The sequence below is a fragment of the Erythrolamprus reginae genome, chromosome 3 (assembly GCF_031021105.1).
Source record: "Erythrolamprus reginae isolate rEryReg1 chromosome 3, rEryReg1.hap1, whole genome shotgun sequence".
NCBI lineage: Eukaryota > Metazoa > Chordata > Lepidosauria > Squamata > Dipsadidae > Erythrolamprus > Erythrolamprus reginae.
The window spans coordinates 104,484,077-104,511,290 of NC_091952.1; the positions used below are offsets into that span (position 1 = coordinate 104,484,077).

At 47.0% G+C, this 27,214-nt stretch overlaps 1 pseudogene; it reads right to left on the reverse strand.

Annotated features, from left to right (window-relative positions):
* Nucleotides 1-9,260: 9,260 nt before the first annotated feature.
* Nucleotides 9,261-27,214, reverse strand: part of LOC139165370 (mucolipin-3-like) — a 41,610-nt pseudogene continuing 23,656 nt past the window's right edge.

The window sequence follows — 27,214 nt, forward strand, 5'->3', positions numbered from 1 at the left end:
ATTATCTACTACATAAAGTGTATGTACACACACACACACACAGCTCTTCTAAAATTATACCCATTCAACCTCATTTATTGCGACAGGAAAAACATACCCAGAGCCCAGAAGGGAAAAAAGAAAAGGAAAAAAAATCAAAATTTTGCTACCGGTACTGAGTACCTGACCATACCCGTAGGAGCCCATCACTGGAGATAGGTGAATGTTATTACAGGTAATCCTCAACTTGTTACAGTTTGTTTAGTGATCCTATGGAAAGCTAGTATACAACCCTGTCTTAGAAGAATGAAATATTTGGAGAAATATTTAAAAGGTAGAATATTATATTTCCCTAAAGGAGAAACATGCTCTTGGAAAACAGCCCCCACCTTTCTTAAAAGCCCCAGCAGGACTGGACCAGCCTATCTACAAGACAAAGACCTTCAGCCTCAGTGATGCGATTAGCCCTCACAAAGATCTAACCGAGGGCAAAATCATTCAGCCGCAATAGGACAAGCCCCTTCATTTCATTAGCAAGCTTCAACCATGCCTGAGACTCAGATAACTTACAAAGTTAACTATGACTGCTGCATAACCTGGGAATCTGACAAGCCAACAGAATACATTTCTTGCACAGGAGCAGGAAGCTTAACGGCAAGGCCCAAGAGAGGGTATAAATACCTCAATCTCTCTCTTCCATATGTTGCCCAGGACCTCAAACCCATGTGATCCTGTCCACCAATAAACCATCTTTACAATCAGCCTTAAAAAAGGCATTACATAATTTATCGTACGTTTGCTTATTTTGACTATACATGTCTTGAAGTACAGAACAACACAAACCGAGAGAACATAACCCTAATCCTCACCCAAGTCAGTTCTTTCTTAGTATGTGTTTGCGGCCTGTAGCAACAGCGGTTAAGTTCTCTCTTAATATTTAAACAATATAGTGACAGTCTATCTATCTTTTATGCATGTTCAGAAAAAGAGAGATTTCCCTCAAGCGAGCGGGCATGTATATCGCCTCGCCTAAATTTTCTCCTGATTTGTTGAGAAGTTCAAAACAAAATCAGGGGCAAATTTAGTTTTTTTAGTTGTAACTGAATTTGAATTATTTGGATTTCGTTATACTGTATATTGTCTTTTTTATATGTTGTAAACTGCTCTGAGTCCTCAGAGAGGGGCGTCATATAAATCCAATAAACTTAAACTTAAATTGCTATTACCGTCCGCTGCTACTGGTGTGCTGCGTATGCAGTTTTGGTTGTCTTGTGTATATGTTATGTGTGCATATCCCCAGCATGTTTTTGCTTCTGTACATGCACAGAAAGCAAAAATGTGGTGAATTCTTGTGAGGAGACACTCTGAGTCTCCGGAGAGACGGCATGCAAATCTAAATAATAATAATAATAATAATAATAATAATAATAATAATAATAATAATAATAAAAAACTTTGAGGGAGGGAAAAACACCTTCCCCTCTGGAGGCCGGAAATGGCCTGTTTCACAACTTCTGGTGGGCCCAATAAGCTCTTGTTTCATTCCCCAGGCTCCAAAGGCTTCCCTGGAACCGGGGAAGGGTAAAAATGCCTCCCCATCCCCAGGAGGCTCTCTGGAAGCCAAAAACACCCTCCCAAAGCCTCTGTGTGAGCCAAAAATCAGCTGGCCAGCATACACCTGCATGTTGGAGCTCACATGCCAGCAAATATGGCTCCGCATGCCACTTGTGACAACCATGTCACAGGTTCGCCATCACTACCTTAGACTGTCTACAGTCGACCTCACCGCATTCCTTAGAGGTCTATAAGGGGGCGTGCATAAGCACACCATCGTGCCTACCATCCTTGTCTTACTGTCCTATTGTCCTAATTTACCTGTACCTACTTTGCTTTTGTTTATGTTTATACCAATACCTGCTATCTTGTATGTTTAGACAAATAAATAAATAAACATCTGGAAGACAGCAGTTTGGGAAATGCTGGGCTTGATCGTGATTGTGAATCTTGGGGATCTCTTTTGCACTAAACTGATGCACAATTGCGATGTGCACACACCTGTTCCACTGTCCTTTCACAGAATAATAATAATAATAATAATAATAATAATAATAATAATAATAATAATAAATTTATTTATTTATAATGCCCTTTTAACAAGGGGAATGACAGCAAGCCATATACAACTAACAAGGACAGGCAGTAGGCAATACACACACTTAGCTGAAACACAACTAATAAAACCACAAAACCTATTGAAAACATTCCCAACCTCTCCAATTTCTTCCCCTCTTGCTGATCCCCAGAACAAGGATGTTTCAATCTGCTGAATCAAAAAGGAATGTCTTTAGTGCCGTGGTGAGTGAGGCTACTCAGGGGCTTCTCAGCTCAGGATATTTTATCTCCCAGTATTACTGGCAGGAAAACATTTCTCTCCCCCTCCCCCAACAATATAATAACAATTTAAAACCACAAGAAAATAAATAATTCATCCTTTTAGCCGGAGCTAGATGGTATAACTCATTGGCCACAGGCCTGCAGGCAAAGCCAAGTTTTCACAGCCTTCAGGAAAGCCAGGAAGGTAGGAAGAGTGCGGATCACAGGGGTCAATTGATTCCAGAGTGGTCACTAGATGGCAGCAAAGAGACCTTTTAGCATCTTGCCTATTTTGTGGGTCTATCAAAAAAGTTTATTGAATGATCAGAACATTAAGGAAAAGTGGTTGAAGTCTTGATGGCTAACTTTATTATTTTTATTTAATATTTAGGTAAGGATAATTTTGCCTTTACGTCTGCAACAAAACAAGCAGCAAAGCTAAGAGAACTGAACCATATCTGACTGCAGAAATCTAGATTGACTACTAGATGATAGCAGAGAAATGTGAAAATATTATTTTGTCCTGCCATGTGGAGGTTTGCAGACCAGCTTACCTAATCTTAAACAAAGTAAGGGTGGGAATGATTTTGCTCCCTGTAAAAAAGACTGCTCTTCGCTGATTTAAGAGATTTTGGTAACTAGATTGAGAACAGTTGTGATTTTAAAACTGGTTCATGGGATTTGGACAGTGACAGTAGTGGATGTGAAGAAGTCAGAAGTGTCCATACACATAGTGAAGGCAGAACAAGAAACTGCCCTGAAGATCACAAACCTCTCTTGCTGTGCCTTCAACAAACTTGATTGCATGGATATATTGGCTGCAAAAATCACAAGAGTTACAGAAACCCCAAGCTGTTTGCCACTACCAAATAGTCCTCTGGATATTTGCAACCTAAATATGCTTCTTGAAGCATAGGATGTGCTTATTAGGCAAAAGGAAGGAAGATGCCAGCCAGAAAAGACTGTCCCATTACAAAAGACATTTTGATGCTGTGTGGTTCAAAAGCTCCAGAATCTGTCAGACAAGTCCTAGCCCTTAACTTCTCAAACTTGGAAAGCTGCTTCACAATGGATGGAAAAGGGGATTAGCCAGCTTGTTTCATTTCCCCGTTTTTAAATGCACCTCATGCCATCTCATCCCATCTGATTACCATCTGGCAGGTTTTATCTGTGGAAGCCCTATGTGTAGAGATCATCTATCTATGTATCTACACTATGTTGTCATTATAGGTAGTACTTTCCACATGTAAATGTCATCTGAATCTCTTCAGTTGTATCCAAGATTCGTCAGGTTTTATTACACAGTGATCCCCCATGCAACTATAGGACAGGAAATGGCAAGAGACAGGTTGAATAGTAGAACTATCGATCACCAGCCAGTATGGTTGAGGAGGACAATTCTTAGGTTGTAAGATCCAGTATAATTCAACTTTATCCAGAATGGAAAGTTTCGGGATAGATAATGGTGGTATTATAGTCGCAACAATTTCCATAGGCAAATTCAACATGAGGTAAACATAGCAATAGTATTTACTAGACTGAAGAAATGTGTTCAAATTGGACTGTACACTTTACTCTTGCACAGGGTCTTTTTTCTCTTTTTTCTGTATTAAACAGAAATTTTGTTGCTAAAAAGCAACAAAAGAGAAATTAACTAGAGGTGGATATTGCCTGAAATAACTGAAGATAGTAGTTTGTGGCTCAGAAATGTTAATTCTAGCCTTCCCTGTTACCAACTTTATTAGGTAAACCTTTAAGGGGAGGCTACTTTTAACATTTAAGTTCTGAGCTTCAATATTCCATGGTTGGATTTGACAAGACTTTCACTCAGTTTAATTTGAATTGGGAAAAATACACCTCAATTTTATTTGTATTACTTTTTCATAAAACCATCACACAATGTGACATATCAATTCACTACTGCTAATTACTTCAGGTAGGACATAGATAATTGATAAAAAGACTTTTAAGTAAAGCAGAAGAAAATATAGTCTGCAACTTCATATTCTCCTTCCTTTGGGAGTTGTCTAGGCCAGTGATTTTCAACCTTTTTTTGAGCTGCGGCACATTTTTTACATCTACAAAATCCTGGGGCACACCACCAACCAAAATGACACTCTAACACAGTACATATTATACATATAGTTAATAATATACACCATCAGGATAGACATAACCATCTGAAGCTGAGGATTCATCTTGTGGTGGCAACATTTACCTCCAGTCCTGACCAGGATTAGAAATCGGGACCATGGGGAGGAGTAGCAGCTTCACCTACTCACCATGGCCACACAATGACAAGTTCGCGGCAGCCCGAGCGGTGACCTTCCTGGGTGTAGATCAGAGGCGGCCTGCTATTGGTTCATCACTAATGATCGGGATGAATCCTAGAAGGTGATTGGTCAATGAGTGTTCCCTGTGCTTCCACTCTTCCTGTCGCTGATAGCTGGCAGGATTGTGAGGGGAATGTTTATGTTCGGATGGAGGCAGCTGGCCGGATAAATGGCCTACATGGGCTGTATCCGGCACGCGGGCTGTAGTTTGGGGACTCATGTTTAATTTCCCCACGGCACACCTGACCATGTTTCATGCATACTGGTTGAAAAACACTGGTCTAGGCCACTACTCACTCTCTCTCTCTCTCTCTCTCTCTCTCTCATACACACATACCACACACACACACACATATCATTTTTTTAATTACACAAAGATATTACTGGATAAAGAAATATTTATTTCTAGTGTTAATATTATGTACCATTCAATATAATATTCAGATGTACATTAGAAATAATATATTATTTTCTACAGTATCGATTTACAAATGAGAACAGCGAGCATGTTTCTACTTTCAAAAGTGTGTACACAGTACATTATAATACAGTGGAACCCCGACATAAGAGCTGCTCTACTTAAGAGCAACTCGAGATAAGAGCTGGGAGGGGAGAGATATTTTTGTTCTACTTACAAGCCCAAATTCGAGATACAAGCGCCAAGGAGCTGTCTCCTGAAGCCAAACGCTAACTTCCGCGTTTGGCTTCAGGAGACAGCTGCGAAGCGGCGCACGTGTTTTAAAAGGTTGCAGCCGGCCTGGGGGGCTCGGGGGGTGCTTGCAGCTTTCTTTCTTGCTCTTTTTCTTTCTCTCTTTTACCTTCCCTTCCTCTATTTCTTCTTTTCTTTCTCCTTCCCACCTTCTTCCCTCCCTCCCTCCCTTCACTCATTCCTCTCTTACTCTCCCCTTTCATAAGTTTCCTTGCTTCCTTCCTCTGTTCCTGTCCCTTCCCTCTTTCCTTCCTTCCTTCCCACCCTCTGTCCATTCATTCACCCATTCCTCTCTTGATCGCTTAAAGCCGGTCCCTGGTGCAAAAAGGGTTGGGGACCTCTGTCCTACAGGATTGGGTGGCAGAGAAGTTGAACATATGTAAATTTAAAAGTTTAAGAAAGTTTACAAGTTAAGTGAAAGAAACTTCATTATTCATTTATATGTACATGTACATTTCTTCATTAAAAACATGTCTTTCTGCATAATTTAGACTAACTTTGTGAGTTTTTTGAGGGCTGGAACCAATTAAAATTATTTACATTAATTCCTATGGGGAAAAGTCGTTCGAGATAAGAGCTGCTCGACTTAAGAGCCCAGGTCCGGAACGAATTAAACTCGTATCTCGAGGTACCACTGTATATTGTTTTGCCTTCTGCCAACAGTTTGTGCTGTAATTATTGCTTCTGCATCTGAAAATTTCAGTCTAAAAATAGAATTTATTTTTCAGATTTGCTTTTCAATATCACATGACAAATTAGACATCCATAAAAGTCAAGTTTCATTTCAAGATTTTTATGCAATTATTTAACAGTTCTAAGACAGAAAGTTAAAAACTATAATTAAGCATATTTCATGTTATGCCCATTCTTGCTCTACTGCAAGCAGATAGCATTTACTTAATATAAAGATTTGAGAAACACATTGCACTGATGATACATTTATTATATACTGTAATAAAATATTCAGTTCTCTATTACTGAATGATCTCTTTTTATCTAAGAATAGACCAAAGAATTCAAATGTGTCAATCCAATTATTTCCATCTACTGTAATTGGAAAAGCATCAAATAAAGTCAGTACTGAACTTTAATGACTGATGTGGTAGAAAACCTGTGGATCACAGGTGGTCTCCACTTTGTTTTTTCCCTCTAAGCCCTGGAGCTCTCTAAAATTACTATGCTAAATCAAGAAGTAAACCACTAAATGACAGCCCTAAAAGTTTCCAGGGGAGGCATGAGAAGCAATAATTAAAAGAGTATGTTTGTCTTCAATAGTTTGATGTATCATTTTTACTTTTTTGAAAAAAAAAATACTTCAGAAAGCTTCTTGAAAGGATGAAAACCCAAGCTTGGTCCCTCTAGTAACAACCTCTCCTGTGGCCTTTGCCAAAACTAGGACAACAAGACAATAGCCATTAAAATTGGCGTCACACGCTGACCACGTCCACCCATGGTTTAGTGAAGGGGAGAAAAGTTGTAATACATCACGTGATGATGTGTCATTGTGAGTTTGACACCCCTGATCTAGGACAACTATAGGATTTCCACTCTAATGCGAAGAATCTGGCCTTGATGTGAGTACTCTTCAAGATCCAGTCAGATTCTGATGTCAATGAACCTTGACTTCAGAAAGAACCAGAAGGGGGCTGGCTCATGGAAGGGCCATGGATCCAATGCTGTGTTGATTCACTAACATTTTCACTATTAACATTAACTTGTAATGTATCTATACAGGCAGTCCTCAACTTACAACAGTTCACTTAGTGACTGTTCGAAATTGAAAAAAGTGACTTATTTTCGCACTTAAAACCACTGTAGCATCCCCATGGATCACATAACATCAACGATCACGTGATCCTCTTTTGCGAACTTCTGACAAGCAAAGTCAACAGGGAAACCAGATTCCACTTAACAAGTGTGCTGCCAATTTAACAGCTGCAGAGATTCACTTAAGAAATGCTACTAGCTAACATTTAAAACATGTCTGTGCATTTCGTAAAATAGAAATATATTAAGTTAAGAATGTTTTTCTGGTACAAAGTACCCAGGGCATTAATAGTGGTTAAGGCACCAGGCTAGAAACCAGGGGCCTTTGAATTTTAGTCTTGCCTTAGACATGTAAGCGATGGATAAGAGACTGTTTAAGTTCCAAAAAAGGCAGTTTTTCATAAAATAATTAGAATAAATAACAAAGCCAACCATCTTTATGTTGGCTGAAGAACTAACAGATTCACAAATTCAACAGATTTGACAAACAATAAACAATTGGGACTCAAAAGTTCTTTAGTGATCTGTCTCAAATCACAGAGAGAAGATACTGAAACCATTTGCTCTCTTTTACTTTTAAGGTAATTTAGATACCTATAAAAAACAGAGAAAATCTTGTATGATTACCGTATTTTTGGAGTATAATATGCATACTTTTCCACCCTAAAAGAGGCTGAAAATTTGGGTGCATCTTATACTCCAAATGTAGCTTTTTCCAAAGCTTTTTTTTCAGCCCTAACAAGATGCTAATTATCTTCCCAGGTCTGACCTTGCCGGCTTTTTCATTGTTACTTTCTCCGAAGAATGTTTTTTCTAGCCCTAAGGCTTTGCAGGCTTTTTTTCACTGCTCTACTTGCTCCAAGTAAGTTTCTTTCCAGCACTAACGAGGCACTAATAATGTTCCGAGCTCTGACCAGCTTGCAGGTTCTTTCATTGTTACTCTTTCCGAATAAGGGTTTTTTAAGCCCTAACCAGGGGATAAAATAATGTGTGAAACCGACCAGATTAAGGACGCTAGCCAGATGAATATCTAGTAGTCAGATTTCCCTCCCTTATTTTCCTCTCCAAAAACTAAGGTACATATTATACTCCGAAAAATACAGTAATTTAATTGCCTGTAACATAACATAGTAAGAGTAATGATAGTACATCACAATATGTTTTTCATAAAAAGTTTAAGCTGTGCATTATATGGTAATTAGGACTCAGAATTAACATAATTACCAGCACATATTTCAAAAACATTTATGACAATTTTGTGCCTCTTATATTTGAATTTCCTCTTTGATGATTTCTTACTGAATCTGTGATGATTGTCCAGCTCCAGAATCTCCAACTACTTTCAGCAATTTTTGCCAATGTTTTTATTAAGACCTAAAAAAGGAGAAAAGGTACAGAGATGTTATCCAGCTGCACAAAATATATAATACAGAGGAAGAAATCAAAATGGTCCCATTTTATAAATCAAACAAGATCTATTGATTTAAAGAACATAATTTTAATAAAAATAAGTCACCCTGAATAAGAAATGCAAGATTAGAAAATGTATTGTTATATAAAAAAACAAAGAATTAGTGGGGATAATCACAATTGCTCACTTTAGAAAAGTATAACTAATACCAAAGTTATCTTATGCACCATAATTTAAAAGGTTCACTGATATCTTTATTCCTCAATCCTCAGAAAGTTTAAAATAAATCAGTAATTGCTTTCACTTTTAACCATTTGCAATTCTGAAAAATGGGTATCTATCTATCTATCTATCTATCTATCTATCTATCTATCTATCTATCTATCTATCTATCTATCTATCTATCCATCCATCCACCCACCCACCCACCCACCCACCCACCCACCCACCCACCCACCCACCCACCCACCCACCCATCTATTTATCTATCTATCTATCTATCTATCTATCTATCTATCTATGACATTGGGGGATCATGGGAATCCAGAGCAGCTTTCAAACCAGTGTAGGGTCACTAGGCTTATGAGGAAGTGCCTACAGTTTCACTAGATTCAAGATTGTTGTTCTGTTAACCTGCTTTCTGTTCTCATAGCAGTCAACTTAATTAAATATTGAAGAAACAAAACTGTCAGATGATGCATCTGTCACCCAGGCCTTTAGTCACCAACCTTTTACAACAACAGAAAATATTTATAGGGCTCTCCTCTTCTAATCTGTATCTTCCAGAGTTTGGCAGGTCTTTGCACTGGGCTATGAATGAATGAAGTTCTGTCTCTGGAAAGCCTTCACGCTGGTAATGCTAAAAAAAAGAGAGTTGTTATGTAGTACAACTTCAGTGGATATTATATGGCTATGAAAAACACAATTTTTAAAGAGGGGTGAGTAAAAATAGGAAAGGTTAGACAGGGTTTCTCCTGGTGAGTTAGAAGCCATTAAATAAGTAGAAAAGTGACGTTCTTGCACCCTATTTCTCATCCACCTTCCCCCAAGTTTCCACATGAGATTGGGAAATTATAATGAGCCGGGGTAGCACAGCAGGTAGAGTGCTGTACAGCAGGCCACTGAAGCTGACTTGTAGATCTGAAGGTCAGCGGTTCAGATCTCATCACCGGCTCAAGGTTGACTCAGCTTTCCATCCTTCCGAGGTGGGTAAAATGAGGACCCGGATTGTTGGAGCAATAGCCTAGCTCTGTTAAAAAAGTGCTATTGCTAACATGTTGTAAGCCGCCCTGAGTCTAAGGAGAAGGGCGGCATAAAAAATCAAATCAATCAATCAATAAAATAAATTAGGGTGGACTTGTAATCTGCATTTTATCTGTATTGAAACCCTGGTAGAAATGACAGGGGAACACAACTTTGAGTCTCAGGCAGACTCTAGTAGCCTTGGAGGAAATATTCAGATGTCTTCCAAATGATGCTGCCAAATTATACTTTTTCATATGAGAGAAGAGGAAAATTCTGAAATCAAAGAGCAAAGCCATCTTCTCTGGACCCTTGTGATTTACATAGATACATCCATTCAGTTTTATTGCCCAGGAATGGTAAGAAAGTGATATGGTTCTGCCATCTTCCAGGATGAGCTTTCAACCTCCCACAGCACTAGATTTTTTTCAACTTCCGATATGAAAGCTAACCAGAGCCAAATCTGCTTTGTCAAATCGTACGTTAACTACTTGAAGATGCTGACGGCTGCTAAGGCGCCTTTGAAATATGGTGCTGGAGAAGACTTCTGCGAGTCCCTTGGACTGCAAGGCGATTAAATCGGTCAGTCCTAGATATCAACCCTGACTGCCCTTTAAAAGGCCAGATGCTGGAGATAAAACTCAAATACTTTAGCCACCTAATGAGAAGGAAGGACTCACTGGAGAAGAACCTAATGCTGGCAGAGATTGAGGGCAAAGGAATAAGGGGATGATAGAGAATGAGGTGGCTGGATGGAGTCACTGAAGCAGTCAGCGTGAGATTTAATGGACTTCAGGGGATGGTAGAGGGCAGGAAGGTTTGAAGGAATGTTGTCCATGGGGTCACGATGGAGACACAACTTTGCATCTAACAACAACAAAAATCATAGGAATTGTGTTGAATTAAATATCCTTGTAATTCAATATAAACATAACATTAACTTAAAATCTTGTCTTGCTCCTGGGTTCTTCTCATGTCAGTATTGCAAGAAGAGTGCTTGAGGGCTTTTCATATTTTTTTTTGTCTTTAGGGCCTACAGAGGACATTAGGAAGTTGGAGCACCCAAACTATCTTCTGAAGAGATTCCCTGATATTATAGACAATGGGAAGGGAAAAACAACTGTTATCATAGTACATGTCCTCTTGCCCAAGGGAAATTAAGCATAGTAGTTCAGATTAAAGTAGAGTTGGGAAATTAAGCAATAGGTTATAGCCTTAAACTTCAGTCTTGGTTGCTCTAAAGAACTTGCTCAGTTCTTTAGAACCAGATAAACCTTGCTAACAAAAAAAAATTAAACACAAAAAACCTATCATTCAGCTATGGAATAAATCAAACAGATGCCCTGTAATTTGGATGCATTATGCACAGGCCAAGCCCACCCCAGTTCCACAAAGGAGGGAAACATTGCAATACATCATATGATGGTAACATGACTCTGTGAGTTTGACATAGACCGAATAAATGATGACACTGCATCATGATGTCATCATGCAAATGGCCCTTTGCTGGAGAGACGGAGTAACGACACGGACACAAGAGCTGGATTTAAACTGGGTCATTTTTATTAACATAAATTTGCATAATTTATTCAATAAATTTGCATACATTAGCATAATCAACTATGACCCGGAAATGGACCTGCAGGGTCAAACAAATACTTCCGGGGCGGAAATGACGTTAGGGCAAAAACTTCCTGCGCAACTCATGGGCGTATCTCGATGCAAGTCCAGGTGAGGGACCACTCCATCACCTGCGACCCTGCCATGCTTTGCATGAGGGGGGTCCCACCGGCTAACCCGAATCCGGGAATTTAAAGGTGCAGGACCCAAAGACAGGTTCCCCCCAGCTGCTCAGGCAGTCGCTCCCTCCATGAGCTTGCAGAGAACCTGTCAATCATCCCCAAAGATGCCCAAGGGAGAACGCGCGGTTGCTAAACCACCCCCCAGTTTTCTTCCCCTAACCTGGCACGGAGCGGGGGTCAGATCTCTATCTTGGCCCCCCGACTCCCCCCTCTAGCTGCGCCAGCTCACGCAGAGACCGCTGCAGGTCCTGTAAGAAAATGGCATTCCCCTGTACTGACAGGTGAACGCCATCGGCCCGGTAAAGCCACGGCCGATCTACAGTGATGAGGGGATGGGCCACTACAACCCCACCTAAATTCCCTGACTACCCTTCCCAGGGCCTTATTGCCTCTACACCTGACCAGGTGAATGGCCCTAAGGGAAATGGCGACCCACAAAGATCCCCAGGGGATCGAAGACCGCACCACATACATGGCGGGCCACACAGCGTGAAGCCACCGCAGGCTTCCGCAAGCCTGGCGGGTCCCCAACCGACCCCCAAGCAGGACCGGTCCTTGCCCAAAGAGCAAGACCAGCGACCGGGGCGCAGCAATGGGATGCCGCCCTCCCCGAACAACTGGGCGTAGCTATGGGAATGCCACCCGCCCAGCACCGCCTGGGCGCAGCAATGGTATGCCGCCCTCCCAGCACCACCTGGGCACAGCAACAGGATGCCGCCCTCCCAGCACCACCTGGGCGCAGCAATGGGATGCCGCCCTCCCAGCACCAACTGGGCGCAGCAAAGGGATGCCGCCCTCCCAGCACACATCCCGGCGCAGCAATGGGATGCCGCCCCTGGCACCAACTGGGCGCAACAATGGGATGCCGCCCTCCCAGCACACATCCAGGCGCAGCAATGGGATGCCGCCCCTGGCACCAACTGGGCGCAGCAATGAGATGCCGCCCTCCCAGCACACATCCAGGCGCAGCAATGGAATGCCGCCCCTGGCACCAACTGGGCGCAGCAATGGGATGCCGCCCTCCCAGCACACATCCAGGTGCAGCAATGGAATGCCGCCCTGGCACCAACTGGGCGCAGCAATGGAATGCCGCCCTCCCAGCACCAACTGGGCGCAGCAATGGGATGCCGCCCTCCCAGCACCAACTGGGCGCAGCAATGGGATGCCGCCCTCCCAGCACACATCCAGGCGCAGCAAGGAATGCCGCCCCTGGCACCAACTGGGCGCAGCAATGGGATGCCGCCCTCCCAGCACACATCCAGGCGCAGCAATGGAATGCCGCCCCGGCACCAACTGGGCGCAGCAATGGGATGCCGCCCTCCCAGCACCAACTGGGCGCAGCAATGGGATGCCGCCCTCCCAGCACCAACTGGGCGCAGCAATGGGATGCCGCCCTCCCAGCACACATCCAGGCGCAGCAAGGAATGCCGCCCCTGGCACCAACTGGGCGCAGCAATGGGATGCCGCCCTCCCAGCACACATCCAGGCGCAGCAATGGAATGCCGCCCCGGCACCAACTGGGTGCAGCAATGGGATGCCGCCCTCCCAGCACCAACTGGGCGCAGCAATGGGATGCCGCCCTCCCAGCACCAACTGGGCGCAGCAATGGGATGCCGCCCTCCCAGCACACATCCCGGCGCAGCAATGGGATGCCGCCCCTGGCACCGACTGGGCGCAGAAATGGGATGCCGCCCTCCCAGCACACATCCAGGCGCAGCAATGGAATGCCGCCCCGGCACCAACTGGGCGCAGCAATGGGATGCCGCCCTCCCAGCACCAACTGGGCGCAGCAATGGGATGCCGCCCTCCCAGCACCAACTGGGCGCAGCAATGGGATGCCGCCCTCCCAGCACACATCCAGGCGCAGCAAGGAATGCCGCCCCTGGCACCAACTGGGCGCAGCAATGGGATGCCGCCCTCCCAGCACACATCCAGGCGCAGCAATGGAATGCCGCCCCGGCACCAACTGGGTGCAGCAATGGGATGCCGCCCTCCCAGCACCAACTGGGCGCAGCAATGGGATGCCGCCCTCCCAGCACCAACTGGGCGCAGCAATGGGATGCCGCCCTCCCAGCACACATCCAGGCGCAGCAAGGAATGCCGCCCCTGGCACCAACTGGGCGCAGCAATGGGATGCCGCCCTCCCAGCACACATCCAGGCGCAGCAATGGAATGCCGCCCCGGCACCAACTGGGTGCAGCAATGGGATGCCGCCCTCCCAGCACCAACTGGGCGCAGCAATGGGATGCCGCCCTCCCAGCACCAACTGGGCGCAGCAATGGGATGCCGCCCTCCCAGCACACATCCCGGCGCAGCAATGGGATGCCGCCCCTGGCACCGACTGGGCGCAGAAATGGGATGCCGCCCTCCCAGCACACATCCAGGCGCAGCAATGGAATGCCGCCCCGGCACCAACTGGGCGCAGCAATGGGATGCCGCCCTCCCAGCACCAACTGGGCGCAGCAATGGGATGCCGCCCTCCCAGCACCAACTGGGCGCAGCAATGGGATGCCGCCCTCCCAGCACACATCCAGGCACAGCAATGGAATGCCGCCCCTGGCACCAACTGGGCACAGCAATGGGATGCTGCCCTCCCAGGACCACCTGGGCGCAGCAATGGGATGCCGCCCTCCCAGCAATAGTGGTAGAAACACCCGTCCCACCGCACACCCCGTCTCCCCTGCCAACCAACAAGGACCCAGCCGCCACGATGGCAGGGTCCCCACCCCCGACGGTACCTTGTTGCTGAGTGGTCGGAGAAGCACAATGACCCAAAGCAACACCATCGGTCGTGTCCTGGCGGGGTTGAAAGAAGGGGACCAAAGGGAGCCCTGGCCTAAGATCTTACCCCGGACCCTCAACTGGCCGTTCGTAACCTAAAACAGGCCACCGACCGCCGGCGGACGGCATCCCCGAATCCTCAGTATCAAGAATGCCGTCACCGCACTAGAGGCGGCGCCACTGCGGAACGAGCGTTCACACAAGCGGTGGGATCCAGGCTTGGCCTAGCCAAACCCTGTACTCCAAAACCCGCCCGACTAAGGCAATGAGATGGAAGGCCGAAAGGACCTAGCAACCAGCGATAAGGCCCTAGCCAGCCGTCCCGCATCTTCACTATGCGGAACTCACCATAAATCCACAAACCAGCCCCCGCCTTAGACAAAAGGCGAGGCCGGCCACCTGGACCTCAAAGTCCTAACTGAAATGCCACACTGCCTAAACTGGACACAATATGGCCAGGTACACAACTGGGGCAGGCCAGCTATAGGGGTAACCCGTATCTTGCCTGAACTCCCCGAACTCTGCACCCGTCTGCTGCTAATCCCCCAGAGTGCCAGGCACCACAGAGAGGGCCATAGCCCAGCAGACCTTTACTCTCCTACGCCCGGGAGCCCCCCCAGACTCCAAAGGTGGCCGGGGAACGCCTCTGGCAACTCTCGGGCCCACGGGGCCAGGGTCCGAAACCTGGACAACTGACCACGGGACAAGGCATCAGCGACCCCGGTATCCAACCCGGGGACATGCCTAGCCCAAAACAACGCATTTAGGGACAAGGACCTGTGCCCAAAATGGCGGACAAGCCGCATGACCCTGTTGCTCTTAGAGGACAGGGCATTCACCCCATGGACAACCGCTAGGTTGTCACACCAAAAGTGCACGGTCTTGTCCCTAAACTGCTCCCCCCAAAGCTCTAAGGCCACTACTAAGGGGAAGAGCTCTAAGAACGTAAGGTCCTGAACCAACGAAAAGGCACTCCATTCCGGAGGCCATGCCGACCAGCACCACTGGTCACCTAAAACTACCCCGAAACCACAAGTCCCGACCAAGAAATCCCGCCACACGCCGAGGTCAGCCCTGACCCCAGCGCAAAGGCGGGTACGATGATGGGGCAAACGGAGCCCCTCCATCGCGTCGTACAACCTCCTGGAAAAAGCCCTCCCAGGAACAACCACCCGACAGGCAAAATTAAGAATGCCTGCCAATTCCTGAAGCCGCCGTAGGGTAACCTTCTGGCAGCCCAGCACCTCATCGAGCTTTCTTCTGATCCTAAGCAACTTCTCTAGGGGCAATCTGGAAGATTGCACCTCCGAGTCCAATTCAATACCGAGAAAGGTAATCCTGGTGGCGGGGCCCTCGGTCCCCTCAGAGGCTAAAGGCCCCCCCAACAGAGCGCAAAGGGCTTCGAAGACCAGCATTAGAGCAAAGCATTGCTCTAAACGTGCAGGCCCCGCCAACAAGAATCCATCAAGGTAGTGAACGACCGATCCCAGACCGTTGCGCCTCCTGAGCGCCCACTCCAAGAAGGTGCTAAAACTCTCAAAAAGAGAGCATGAGACAGAGCAGCCCATTGGCAGTGCCCTGTCCACAAAAACCCCACCTTCGAAATGGAAGCCAAGAAGCCCGAATCCGTCTGGGTGTATGGGGAGGAGCTGGAATGCCGACTCACTGTCGCATTTTCGCATAAGGGCTCCAACCCCACACTTCCTAACCATGGTCATGGCCGCATCAAAGGATGCGTACCGCACCGAACAAAGTTCGTCAGGAATGAAATCATTCACTGACTCCCCTTTAGGAAAAGACAAGTGGTGAATCAACCTAAATTCACCACTCGCCTTTCAGGGGACCACCCTTAAAGGGGACCCCAAGATACGGGAAGGGCGGCTCCGGGAAGGGCCCAAGGGCCCTCCCCTCAGCCACCTCCTCCGCCATTCTGGACCGAACAATGCCTTCATGTCCCACAACCGACCTGAGGTTGTCGGACCTGAAGGCTTGCCCAAACCCCCATGCAAGGGATCCTGAATCCCTGTGAGAAACCTAGCCAGAGAGCAGCCGCTCTCGAGCGAGGGTGGTAGTCCCTCAACCAACCCTCGAGCGTGCTTACAACCCCATTGCAGCAAAGCCCCGACATGCAGCGAACGGGTCCCACACTGTGGTGGCCCCCGTACCTAATACCCCTGGCCCCGACGGGTAAGCCGTCAAAAGGGGTGGAGGCACTACGGCCTGCGTTGGCGGGGTCCGAACCCCCCGCCCCTGACACACCAGGCCATAGCAAAAAACTGCCCCAGGGGCCAGTGCCCCCGCAGTAGGAGCCGGCGGGGGGCCAAACCCGGTTACAGGTGCCCCCCCCGAAAACCCCCAAGAAACCAGGACCGGGTGGCCACCAACCGTAGTCCCCCCCCAGCAGGACCCACCGGGGGGGGGGGCTTCCTAGCTACCCTGGCCGAGGGCCTCATCACCTTCCTAGGCACAGCTACCGTGGGGCTACCAAATATTTAAATAATTAATGTTTGACTATAACTGTTTTACTGAAGTTTGACTATGACTTTACTGAAAGAGTAGTAGATCCTTGGAACAAACTTCCAGCAGACTTGGTATACAAATCCACAGTAACAGAATTTAAACATGTCTGGGATAAACATATATCCATCCTGAGATAAAATACAGTAAATATTATAAGGGCAGACTAGAGGGACCAATAGGTCTTTCCCTGACTGCTGTGTTTCCATATAAATCTATGAAATAATATTAACCATAATTATCAGTATTATTATGATTATGTATGTTTTGTTTTACACCATGTTCTTATTTTCACCTGAATGAAACCGGGGCCGCCCAGGCCCCAAAAGAGGGCAGCAAATGGCCGCTGCCCAAACAGGCAGCGCAGCAGCAGGAAGCTGCCGCCAAGGGCCTAACTGCCCTCTGACCAATGGCCACGAATGGGGGGGGAGGCGCACATGCAAGCCCTCTGCCTGATCCCCCCGTTCCCGAGGGGGCGACCGGAACGATCCCGCCCGGACGAAATGGAGGGGCCAACAGCCGAAGACGGCACAGGCCCAGCCTCCCCGCCGGCCTGAAGCCCCGGACCACTCCACGAGCCTCCGATGAGGCTCTCAAGATGGCGGCCGCAACACGCGGCCCCCTTTTACGAAGGGGGGGGGCTCACGCCGGACTCCAGCCTAGCCAAGAGAAGACCGCAGGCCTCGGAAGGGCTGCTCCAGCGGCTCACGACGAGCTGCAGCCTCCTCAAGCCTCAGACTAGGCTTCTAAAAGCGGCGGCCGCCCACGCGGCTGCCAAAAGGACTCCAAGAGCAGACAGCCATGTGTCTGCTCGAGGCTGCTGTCTGGGCGAGAAGGCTGAGCCTCGGGCCTGCTCGCCCTTATATAGGGCGAGCAGGCCCCGCCCGGACCAATCAGCAGCCGGGCCAATCAGGCCCAAAATCCCGAGCGAAGTCTCGCCTCGCGAGACTTCCCTCGGGATCCAAAATGGCGGCCGCCATGAGGGTCCGGTGTCTCCCGGTCCCTTCAGCAAAGCCTGCTGCCAGGTAAGTCCGGCGCCGACATTTTTGCTTACTTGCAGTAAATATGAACTTATCAGAGCTCTGTGTCATTTGTATGATGATGTCATGATGTTATGCTGAATTCTTGCAAAGGTGTAGAATATCTCTGTTTGCACAAGGAGACTAATGAAATGAACAAAATCATTTGATATTCAGAAAACTATTTCAGAACTTTTGGAAATTCACATTTCAAAAATTAAATGTAACATCCTATAGGGATGTTTATGTACCTTCACTGTTTCATACGTGTCTGTAATTAAGGCAATGAAGAGACTCAGGACCATGTAGATAAAGAGGCTAATGAAAGAGTAGAGGTAGATCCGGCTGAACAGCCACACCAGGTAGCTTTTCTGTTGCATTTTTGCAAAAGTAGCAAACATGTCATCTCCATTTATCAAAGAGAAAAGACATTCAGAAACCATATTCAAGGTATGGAACTAGAAGAGAACAAATATTCAGGAACAAACAGACAAAAGAAAAGAAAATTATTTCCATTTTTTCTCAAGTTGTTTAAAAAATACTGGTCAAATACAGTAAACTGCAAATAAATGTTACATGTTTTACTCAATACCAGCCCTTGAAAATCTCTGGATATTACAATATTTTATTAATGTTTGCATCAATGCCTCAGATAATGCAGAATATATACCTATACGTGACAACTCCATATTCTGGTGATCATGTATAGTTACATAACTAAAGTGATAAACTGGCCCTTTCAGATATCTTGGCAGCGTGCTCATTTTGTTAACATTTGCGCAAGACCCTTCAGATACAATACTAGATGACAAACATCCAACTCACAATACCTTAGCATGATATGGGCCCAGCACAATCCAGCCACAGAAACAATAACCCAGATAGATCATAGCCGCACAGGAGCAAAATTGAATGACATTGGGCAATGCTGCACGGAGAGTCAAAATAAGCAGCTGAAAAACAAGGCCGAAGAAAAACCCAGAGATGCTCATTAGACTTTCCAAAGACATTCAGCATTGCCAGGTAATAACAGAAAAGAATACCAAGAGCATGAGTGTTCCAGAAGATCCTTACATTATATTTCTTAAAGAAGCTGAGGTAGCGGATCACTCCAAGCCACACAAGCATGGTGGAAGTTCCTAACAGGATACTGCAGACGTCATAGCTTGTCAGACTCTATATGAAGATTAAGATGATGTTCAATAAATTACACTAACGGAATTTCAGGTGGGATGCCCATAAAAAAAGGACCTTTTATATTCATTTTAACTCTTGGGGATACCATATTTTCTTTTCTTTTGACACTGAGATGGGAGACATAAAGTTCTGCTAGATTAGGAGACCGTTCTTGGGAGGTGAGTAAACCTTATTCCATTAAAAAGAAATCGGCTAAAAATGTCAGGGCTGTTTCCTGGTGGACAAAGAGCACAAATGCATTGCACAGCAAATTAATAGACTTTTGATGATATGCACAGATACTGCTCATTTCTAATTTCTAATGATATTACCATGGATAGGTAAAATATACAGCTATAAAAATGCCTTCTCTGGAGCAGCAGTTTTCTCAATGTGACCATTTTCCCCAGTCGAAGACTCAAGTGAACTATAAAAATAACAAAATTCAGGTTGGTCAATAAGATTTCAATTGGGACTTCCAAAACTGGAACACAAGCCATCTAATCAGCATTCAAGTCACTTACCTTAACTTGTATCTCCATCTTTAATGTAGAACCAACTATGGTAAGAAGGTCACTAACGATGATCATGATATACCATCCATTGACAAATTCCATTAGATCAGAGAAAGATACTTCTTTCTTATAGTGATGTTGGAAAAAAGTCACAAATTCCTAGGATAAGTGAGAGGGCAAGAAAAGAGAAATTGCTATTGAAAAGCTGCAATTAAATTTATTAAGAGATACTGACAAACATAAGCTTACCCTTTGTAGATAAATTCCTTTAATTACAGATCATGTGCAGAGAATCAGTGATGCAAGACATGTCAGTATGACAAAACCATCAAAGATCATCATATAAATGCCCAGCCGGCAGTTTTTTAAAGCCGCCGGCTGAAATTGCCACAGGGCGGGGGCGACGCTGAGCCAGCTCTTCTCAGGGCTCAGTACTTCCGGGTTCATTCGGAACCCGGAAGTTCGGCTTCTGGCAGCGCGCCAATGAAAGCGCGCTGCCGGCTTGCTCTGCCGGGTCCCTGATCGCCCCATTTAAAGGGCGATCCGGATGGGACCTCCATTGCGCTTTGCAGCGAACAGCAGGAGAGCGTCCAGAGGCTGGCTGCTCGATCTTCGGACCACGTGGTGGGGGCCTATCGAGGCCTCCTTTTCAGACTTGTCTGGGTCAGGGGCTTGCGGGCCTCTGACTCTTTTCGACTATTTATTTCTTTTACTTTGGGAATGAGAGGGTAGGGCAGCCTACCCCCTCGACGGGTGTGGGGGTGTAGATCATAGCGGGGCCTCAGAGGCCTCGCCCGGTAGGCATTTTGGGGAGTCAGAGGCCTTTTGGCCTCTGATTCTTTAATTTATTCATTTATTTTGTAATTAATTTAATTTTAAAAAAATTTCATTGAGGAACGGGATTTTGTTTGCATCAGGGGTTAGCAAGACAGCCTCCCCCCCACGCGTTTAAGGGGAGTTTAACACCCCCCCTCATTTTCCCAAAGGTATAGGGTATAGCGAGGCCCAAGGGGCTTCACCCAGTAGGCATTTTGCGGAGTTATTGCTTTAATTAATCGATTAATTATTTAATTAATATTTAATTAATAATTAATATTTAATATTAATATTAATATTAATTTTGGACATTTTGTGGAGTTAATTCTCGATTGATTAATTATTTAATTAATATTTAATTAATAATTATTATTTAATTGAGTCTTTAATTGATTGGCTCAGCTAAATTAAATTAGCTAAATTAGCTCAGCTAATTTAATTTAGTCTTGGCCTGGGTTGTGGGGGCATCCAGGTTTTTTCCCTGTTAACAGTGTCCCAGGGTTTCCTGAACCCCAAGACCTCCCTTCCGGGTGGCTGGGGGTGAGCAGGCCTGGTTTGGGCCTACGATCTTAACTTTACCCCTGGGATTTTAGAGGGATTGTCTACATGGCTCCCAAGAGGCGTGCCCCTACCCAGGCCCCCCTGAGTCCTTGCCCTCGGAGGGCGAGGGTCCCTTCATTACGGGCTAGGGAGGCGGGGGAGATAGTTCCTACCCCTCGTGCGCAACCCTCTCCTGTCAGCCAAGCCACCCCAGGCCCCGAACCCATTATCTCGGCTCAATCTTTTTCCGCTTTACTAGATTGCCTGGACCGGATGGACGCCCGCTGGGAAGCCACCTTTGGGGCACACAACGGATCCAGGCCCTCGGCAGCGTTGGGAGCCCCTCCTGTCAGCAGGGATGCGCAAGATCCAGCTCCGGACCAGAGCGACCCGAGGGTACAGGATGCCAGTTCGGCGGCCGGGGCCCTCGGGGCCCCATTGGATGGCAGGGGTGAGTCAGTATCCATTGCACCCACACCGGTTGTACGGGGGTTATCCACCGTAACCCCCCTGGCGGGGCCAGCCGGCATGGCTCCCCCTTTGGGGTCCAGCACGCCTACGGTATGCTCCCAAGTTTGGGGTGCGACCGTGCAACCGGCTTTGGTCCCGGCCGGGGCGCCAATGGTGAACACGGGGTCCACCGCGGGGGGGAGCCAGGGTAGTATTTCTAGTACACAGTGGCTCCAACCATTGCCCGGATCTTCGGGGCTAACCGGGTCATCGCTCAACATGACTGGCAGTGGAGGGCCCCAGGTAGCTCCTGTTGGGGTAGCTGGGTCGGTGACAGTGCCGGGTTTTTCTTCCCTTGCGGCGGCCTTTTCTGTGGCAGGGACGGCCAGTAACAGTGTGGCCACCTCAACCGACCCCATGGCTGCTGCCATGGGGGCGGTGCCTGTAGGCCTTCCATCAACCCCCTTGGGATATCATTTGCACCCCTCAATTAGGGATAAGATTTGGAGGGGAGAATATATCGACCTCTATACCCTGTTAAATAGGGAGGTTCCCAAGAAGGAGAGGGATGAGGAAGCTCGGACCGATCGGGCCAAAAAGGTCAAGGTCCCCAGAAGTTTCAGGTCTTGGCTGTACGCCTTTTTGACCTATGCCACCGTCATAATAAGTAGCTACGGCGCTACTTAAATACATCGACCTCATTGCCATGGCATACTTTGAGGTCAAGGGGGATGCCTGGCCGAACTATGACGAGGCATTCCGGATGAGGGTGGCTTTTGACCCTTCTCTCCCCTGGGATCGGGAAGTGCCCGACCTATGGTTTCAGGCGACCCGTAAGAGCGGGTCGGGTCAGCGGACCGATAGCGGTCATCTAATGGAGGAGGAGCCGGCTGCACCCCGCGCTGCTGCGGGGCAGGGTGGTCGAACCACCCAGCTTTGTTTTGAGTACAGTGCCAAGGGCTCTTGTGCACGCTCCTCTTGTAAGTTCCGGCATGCTTGCGGTAAGTGTGGGGGTTCCCATGCCACCCATATGTGCACACGTCCCGGTGGAAACAGGGACAAAAGTAAGCCAGCCGTTCCTGCGATGCAAGGGCCCCAGTCCGGTCAAGCTTGAGTGCTTGGCCGAACTCCTGTAAGGGTACCACCCGCCAGAGAGGGCGGCTGCTATCCTTTGGGGCTTTTGTGAAGGCTTTAGTATCCCTTATCGGGGTCCACGTAAGGCCTTTATGTCAAAGAATTTGAAGTCAGTTTTGGGTAATGACGATTTAGTTAGAGCTAAGATTAAAAAAGAGGTAGACAAAGGGAGGGTCCCGGGCCCCTTCCCCCCCCTGTGCCTAATAACAGGGTCCGCCCCCTGGGTGGTGCCCAAGAAAGCCCTAGGGGAATATCGGCCTATTCACCCCATAAAAAGGTAACCCTCAAACAGCTTCAGGAGCTCACAGGGCTGCTTAACTTCGCATGCCGGGTAATTGCTCCAGGTAGGGCGTTTTTACGCAGACGGTATTCCTCCATGCAGGGATTAAGCTCGCCCCATCATCGTGTGCATCAATGCAGGGGCCAGAGAAGACTTGCGGGTATGGCAGACATTCCTGGCCCGATTTAACGGGATTTCCTTCTGGCAGCAAGATTTGCTTCTCCAAGCAGACTTGCCATAGCACTCCGATGCCTCAGGTTTCCTTGGCTTTGGGGTGATGCTAGGAGGAAGGTGGCGCCATTCACCATGGCCAGCCGAATGGGAGGCAGCAGGAATTTGTAGGGATCTTAGGGAGCCTGGCGGGGCTGCAGAACCAGGGAGGCAGGAGGCAGATCGGGCCATTAGGCTGTCAATAGCTCCAAGCACCCGGGCTGCATACCGCAGGACAGGTAAGGAATTTTGGAGTTCAGGGCTACCAAGGGTTACAGGCAGGCTTGGCCATACCAGTTGACCAGTTGTTGGAGCACTGGGTGCTGTTACACCAGCGTGGTCTGACTGTCAAAACCATTAAGGGTAAGTTGGCGGGTCTAGCATTCATCGCCAAGGTTCAAGGCTTTTCCGACACGTGTAGTGATTTCCGGGTTAGGAGAGGTTAGAAGGGGCTCCCTTGACTAAATACCAACTCTGGGCCGTTACAACCCGGGCCCTTGAACAAGTTGGTGCTGACCCCTCCAGGTTTGGCACACATTCGTTTCGGATAGATGCTGCTACCGCGGCCGCCACTGCTGGTTTTGCAGATCACCACATTATGGCCATCGGCCGTTGGAGGTCTGCGGCCTTCCGTTCATACGTTAGGCTTCCCCGATAGGGACCCGGGTATTGGCCGTTTTAATTGTTTGGTTTGTTGTTTCAGCCGTTGCTGTTTTCCGGCCCGTGGTTTGGCTTTTGGGCCGGCTGTTTTGCTGCGAGGTCTCCTGTCGGATCGCAGCTTTCCCTGGGCGCCAGGATGGACATCGTCTGGATGGGCCACAGGGGAATGCGCTGGGAGGGGCTCTGTCCCCTGTTTTTTGAGCAGTGTCGGTCCGGGAGAGCCCCCGAGTTCCTGGTGATCCACCTTGGGCGCAATGACCTCGGTGTTTTGAGTGGCTTGGCGGTGAGCATCCAGGCTCGCAAAGATCTGCAGGCCATCACCACTGCATATCCAGGCACACGCATAGTGTGGTCTGAGATTCTCCCCAGACAGGTCTGGTGGAATGTTATTTCACCTAAAGCTGTGAACAAGGCCAGGTTAAGGGTCAACCAGGCCATTGGGAGGGTGGTGGGAGAGTTGAGGGGGGGTGTAGTGAAGCATCCCCTGATAAAATTTGGAACCCCCTGGCTCTACCGGGCCGACGGCGTTCACCTCTCAGATGAGGGGAATGCCATTTTCCTGTCGGACCTGCAGAGGTGCCTCCAGAAACTAGTTTAGGAGGCTGGGTGGGGGTCGGGGGGGCAAAATTGAGATCTGACCCCCCTCCGTGGCAGGTTGGGAGCAGAAATGGGCAATTAGAAGCAACTGCGCATGCTCCTTTCGGGCATCATTTAAGGGTGATGGACCGCCTCTCTCCAGGAACTAGAGGTTTGAGCAACGTCAGGGATTGGAGAGAGGATGTCCATGGGAATCATCGGATCCAATCTCCCCCGGGGATTGGAGGGTGAATTCCTCCCACACGTAGGAGCGTGGTTTGATCCAGGTGAAGGTGGTACCTCCACCTGGTTCAGCAAGTAGTTCATTGCCCAATGTTGCCAAGGAATGTTATGGTAGGAATTTCCGCCCCGTTAGTTTGGCTCTGCAGGTCCTTAGTCTGTTTGAATTAAATATTCAAAGTTACGTATTTAAATTTATTTAAAGTCATTTAAATTTATGATAATTAATAAATGACCCTTAATCCACAATATATGTCTCAGCGTCTTTACTCCGCCTCTGGGGGGCAAATGCCCAGCCGGCAGTTTTTTAAAGCCGCCGGCTGAAATTGCCACAGGGCGGGGGCGACGCTGAGCCAGCTCTTCTCAGGGCTCAGTACTTCTGGGTTCATTCGGAACCCGGAAATTCGGCTTCTGGCAGCGCGCCAATGAAAGCGCGCTGCCGGCTTGCTCTGCCGGGTCCCTGATCGCCCCATTTAAAGGGCGATCCGGATGGGACCTCCATTGCGCTTTGCAGTGAACACCCGCCCACCCTCCGCTATCAACAGTGTGTCCTAAGAAGGTCGCCTTCGGGGACGAATAGGAATTTTTTGCGGCCTCCCCTTTAGAGGTGGCTGTTTTTTCGCCTATTCCACACTGACGGTGCGGACTGGATTGGTTAGGGGGAGCGGCGCTTTTATTTGTTTAAATAGCCCTTCCTTTGGTCACTGTGGGCTGGCAGGTTGGGGGCGGAAATGGGCAATTAGAAGCAACTGCGCATGCTCCTTTCGGGCATCATTTAAGGGTGATGGACCGCCTCTCTCCAGGAACTAGAGGTTTGAGCAACGTTGGGGATTGGAGAGAGGATGTCCATGGGAATCATCGGATCCAATCTCCCCCGGGGATTGGAGGGTGAATCTCTCCCACACGTAGGAGCGTGGTTTGATCCAGGTGAAGGTGGTACCTCCACCTGGTTCAGCAAGGAGTTCATTGCCCAATGTTGCCAAGGAATGTTATGGTAGGAATTTCCGCCCCGTTAGTTTGGCTCTGCAGGTCCTTAGTCTGTTTGAATTAAATATTCAAAGTTACGTATTTAAATTTATTTAAAGTCATTTAAATTTATGATAATTAATAAATGACCCTTAATCCACAATATATGTCTCAGCGTCTTTACTCCGCCTCTGGGGGGCAATGGGTATTCTTCTGTACTGGGGGAAAAAGATTGATTTACTTGTCTATGCATAATAGTTAACCTGATACACTCATAGAACACATACTCATTTGTTTCTGAGGGGAAATTTTCTGCGTGAAATTGCCTTGAGAGAGTGCTAATAATGGAGAAGAGGCCGCCATCTTACTTAATTTTTCAATACAGGGAGAGATGGATAATTAAAGGATTCAAAGCCATCAAAAAGAATGAATGCTTCACACTTTTGGTAGTCTAAAGAGGACCCCTCCTCCCTCAAGTTATGTAGTTATTTGCACTTGGGGCAAATTTCCCATTGTGGGGAATTCCCTTCTAATATACTGTAAATCAGAAGTGAAATTCAGCAGGTTCTGACAGATTCTGGAGAACCAGTAGCGGAAATTTTGACTAGTTAGGAGAACTGGCAAATACCATCTCTGGCTGGCCCCAGAGTGGGATGGGAATGAAGATTTTGCAGTATCCTTCCTTGCCACGCCCACCAAACCTCACCCACCAAACTGGTAGGGAAAAATTTTGGATTTCGCCAGTACTGTAAATATTAACCATATAGAAAGAGACTTTTTTCAGGACTATAGGTGAAATGATATAACACACATATTCAAATTGTGTGCTCAGTTGACAAACATACTTTAAAAAATATAGTTACTGCAGATTATAGCAAATACTGTATTTAACTTCATGCATCACTAAGCCTTCAATAAAACCTAATAAGCACTAAATAAGTAATAACAAAAGTATGTTTTTTAAGCTTACTTGATCCAGAAACATGCCAGTCTTTACATTCCTTGATGGCAATATCATTGTCTAGGCTTATTTTAATTCTTCCACTATGAGTTTTGTTATCAAAGAGTATCTGTAGATATTGTGGAGATAGAAAAGATGCTATTATTCTTATTTCTAAACACTCGTTAGTTCAGATAGAATCTGAATAGTTTATGCCTAATGCTTGGTAATAAAATCAAAATCTATATCTATCTATCTATCTATCTATCTATCTATCTATCTATCTATCTATCTATCTACCTACCTACCTACCTACCTACCTACCTATCATCCATCTATTTATCTATCTATCTATCTACTATTCTTCTCAAAAAAGCCATAAAGTCTTATAGTTAGCTTGAAGTATAACTTTGAAGCAGTGATGGCATATAAAAAGCGTGTTTTGTAGAAAACAGAAAATGCTTGGAGTTAGTTTAGTTCTGTCATTGTACCATTCTCCCCCAAATCTAAGCAGTTTAAAAATAAGGTGGAGAAATAGAATAAAGGAAGACTATATCTGAATAACCCTCGAACAAAACTTAACAAGAGAACATGACCCAATGTCTTCATCTTTTTAATATTGTTTCAGAAATATTGCTATTCTTATCACTATTTGGGTTTTATTGCACTTTTCCATCTGAGGAGTATTCAAGTTGACCGCCAGCCACAGTCCACCAAAAATAAATAGAATGCCGCTGGCGACTTACCAACCGGCGTGGGTTGCGGCGCGGCCGGGGAA